Source organism: Corvus brachyrhynchos, unplaced genomic scaffold (genome assembly GCF_000691975.1).
Source record: "Corvus brachyrhynchos isolate BGI_N302 unplaced genomic scaffold, ASM69197v1 scaffold145, whole genome shotgun sequence".
In the NCBI taxonomy this organism is placed as follows: Eukaryota; Metazoa; Chordata; class Aves; order Passeriformes; family Corvidae; genus Corvus; species Corvus brachyrhynchos.
The window spans coordinates 416,867-420,937 of NW_008238344.1; positions in this window are offsets into that span (position 1 = coordinate 416,867).

Here is a 4,071-nt window from a genome sequence, read left to right on the forward strand (position 1 = left end):
ATGTGCCTGCGCCCGCCACCCCGCTGCTGAGAGATAATAAACCCTTGTCACCTCCTGCCTGGGCTCTGTTTCGTCTGTCACGCCCGTCCGTCCCGCCCCAGCACCCCCGGGTGCGTTGCCAGCCGTGGCCTGGGCTGGCAGGGGGCTGCTGGCCCCGGAGTGTTCCCGCTGGGATGGGGGAACAAGGGGTGCGTGGAGGTGAGACCCCGGCTCACGCTGCTCCTGGAAAGCTCCTGGGAGCTGGTGGCTTCCCCATGGTCACCGTGTCCCCACGGGCTCTGTGTCGCAGCCCTCCGTGGGGGTAGAGCCCCACGGGGATGAGTGTGGAGCCAGGAGGCACCGAGTGAGCTCCACTGCACGGCCCGTGTTACCCCAGGGGCTGGCCCACGGGTACCCCAAAGAGTGGCACCCTGGGCTCTGGAGCCGGGCTGAAGGTGCTCTGTCCCAACAGCCAGGCTGTGGCAGCAGCTCGTGTCCCCCCGCCCTGCCCCCAGAGTCCTGTCCCAGCCCCACGCACCCTTCCCTGCGCTGGGGGACAGCAGGGCTGCTCTGGGGGTACCTGTCCTGCTCGGGGTCACCCTGCCAGCAGGACCAGTGACAGCCAGCACGGGGCCCGTGCATGGGGGGCTTTGCTACACTGCCCTCAGTGGGGAAAACAGTTTCTTTGTGCCCTCCAGACTCTCTATGTCCCCCCAAACACAGGGCAGGACAACAGGCCCTGTCCTATGTGTCTTGCAGGGTGGCCCTGCAGATAGACAGGGTGGGGACAGCTCTGCAGCTCCCAGGGCCTCCTTATCTGGAGTCAGACACGCAGCTGGCATGGGGGGCTTTGCTACACTGCCCTCAGTGGGGAAAACAGTTTCTTTGTGCCCTCCAGACTCTCTATGTCCCCCCAAACACAGGGCAGGACAACAGGCCCTGTCCTATGTGTCTTGCAGGGTGGCCCTGCAGATAGACAGGGTGGGGACAGCTCTGCAGCTCCCAGGGCCTCCTTATCTGGAGTCAGACACGCTGCCCTGGGGCAGCATTGCTGCTGGGAGGGCTGTGGCACACGGGGGTCTCCTGTGACACCTGGGGGTCCCCACACCGGCTCTGTGGTACCAGCCTGGGGGACACTCAGGCCCCCTCTAACTCTGTGGGGTACAAGGTCACAGGGCAGGGCTGCCCTTGAACACTGAGCAGGCACCAGGGCTGGCAGGCAATCCCATGGGGATAATCCCATGGGACTCACCTGGAGCTGGCAGGGCTTGAGGGACTCAGGGACGCTTTGCCTATGTCACTGCTCTACATCCTGGAGTGCCTGTGCCACAGTTTGGGGAACACTACAGGCTCTGGGTCACAGCAGGGACCAAAACCAGAATGGGATGGTCCCTTGCAGTTCCCAAGTCCCCACAACCTCGTGCCCTGGGACAGGCTCAGACCAGGGCTTGACCCTGTACCCCCTCTTGCCAGGGTCTGCCCAGGCCAGGGGGAGTGTGGGCAATGCTGCCCCTCCTCCTGTCACCCAGAGGTGGCAGTGGGTCCAGGGATACCTTGTGTGGCAGGGCAGGGTCCCTGATAGCTGGAGGCTGCTGCTTATCGGGACCCCACGCACACGGTCCGGTCCCAGCAGGGGATTATCAACTCCTCACCGCCGATTTCCCAGAACTGGCACAAACAACCCGGCACAATGGCACAGCACTGGCTGCAGGATGTGGCCCTGTGGGAACAGACAGGGCTGGGGGACACAAATGACCAGGGTCATGCACAGGCAGGTGGCACTGGTGGTCAGGGGGTGCAGCCACGACATGCGTGGTCAGGGGACAAGTATGACCAGGGTCATGTGCAATGAGGGGACACAGCCCTCTTGGGGACACACGTGGTCAGGAGGGGCATGCCTTTGGGGGGACACAGCTGGGGGATACATCCCTCCAGGGGATACATATGGCCAGGGGAGCGTGTCCATTGGGGACCCCTAACTGGAGGATACATTCCCTCAAAGGGTCACATCCCCCTGGGAGGGGAAATGTATTTCCAGGGTGTCCCTAAAGGCAGGAGGGAAAATCTTTTTTTGGGGGGACACACTGCTAGGGGTCATGTCCCTCAGGGGAGCATATATGGCCAGGGGCACCCGCCCCAGGGGGACACAGGCTCCCTAAACCCATGTGTACCCTGTACCTCGCCTGGGGGTGTCTGTACAGGGTCACCCCCCACTCCCAGATGTCCCTCCTGGGCCCCATCCCCAGGGGCTGCCCCCCTGCCCTGTCCAACACCACTGCCCAGCAACTGGGAACCAGTTTGCAGTGGGGAGCTCCCAGTACAGGGTCCCCACAACTATGGGAAGGGATAATCCTGGTGACCACAGGAGGATGGGGAATTTGTGGGGTAAGCTGAAGTGGAAGACACAGGGGGTGACCCCCTGCAAACCCCACATCCCCACATACCTCCATGGGCAATGCCAGGCTAGGTGGGGGGAGCTGCTTGGGGTGGTGCCCCCCCGGGCATGAAGGGGTTAAGGGCCCCGTCCAGCTGTGCAGTGCAGATGTGATATGCAGATGAGGCAGAGCAGGTTTTATAAGGCGGGTGCAGATCCAGCACCCCACAAAGCCCCAGTGCCACCCCCATAGGTAGGTGCCACCACCTGGGGAGCTGCTGTTCTGCTCAGGGAGCGTGGATTGGGGGGAAACAAAGGGGGGATTTTGGGAACTTCTGTCCTGCTCTGAGATGGTGGGATTTGGGATACAGGGGGATGGTGTGGTGGGGAGGCAATTGGGAGCCTTTCTCCCACACTGGGGCAGTGGGATTGGAGGGCAAAGATGGGGTAGGGGGGTGTTGGGGTGAGGGGGTGATGGGAACCTCTGCTCTTCTCCAGGGTGGTGGAAATGGGGTGACAAGGAGGGATTAGGGGGATACCTGGGTGAGGAAGCCGCTGAGAACCTCTATCCTGCTCTGGGGTGGTGGAATTGGGAGGGATAAAGAGCAGGTAGGGAGGTGCTGGAGTGGGGAGGCCTCCAGGAGGCAACAGGACCAGGGGGACAGGGATGGGGTGAGGGGGATATCAGGGTGGGAACAGGCTGTACTCCCTAACCACGCTCTCCCCTGCAGGCTCTGCTCCCCTCTCCATGCCGTCCCGGGCAGGATATCATCGTATACTGTAAGTTGGCTATGAGACACTACAGTATAGATGATGTACTCCCCGGGCTGCACCGACCACCTCCCACCAGGACCGGCGCAGGACCACGGCCTGGAGCACCGGGGATGTGGGACACGGGCTGGGGGGGGGGTGTGGGATGCGGCATCCCGGGGTGTGGGAAGATCTGGACACAGCCAGGGACCCACCACGGCCGGCGGGGAAACCGTTACCATTACTGAGTTTAGTAATGGGAAAGGATCTGCCGACGGCTGGGCACGCAGCACGGAATGGCACGGAATGGCACGGAATGGCACGGAATGGCACGGAATGGCACGGCACAGACACGGTGATGGGGCCCTGGGGACGGGCACAGGACAATAAAGAGTGTTACAGAACCGTGGCTCCGTCTCTCCTTCCTCCCCACATCCCCTGGGGGTTCCGGGCCTGGTGGAAATGAGCAGCTGGGGTGGACTGGGGTGGAACTCAGGGCTCAAGGGTGCGCTGGGGTGCAGGGTGGGATGGGGAATTTTGGGTGCATTTGGGCATAGAGGGGCACTGGGGTACCTTGGGGCAGGGCTTTGTGGTGCAGGGGACACGCGAGTGCACTGTGGGGTGTTGCAGGGAGCACTGGGGAGAACTGGGAGGCACTGGGGTGTGTTGGGAAGGCTGGAAGACTTGAGGAGCACTGGGGTGTAGTGTAGGGGGAGCACTGAGATGCACAGGGTTGGACAGAACAGGGGAACTGGGAGCACTGGGTCCCGCTGGGGAGCTCAGGGGAGCAGTCAGATGCATGGGATGTGTTGTGAGGGGCACTGGGGTGCACTGGGATGGACTGGAGAGGGTTGTAGGGAGCACTGGGACAAATTGGGCTGTGCGTTGTAGAGGGCACTGGTGACACCGGGAGCAGTGGGGGCACTGGGGGAGCACTGGGGGGGCACTGCGGGGGCACTGGTGACACC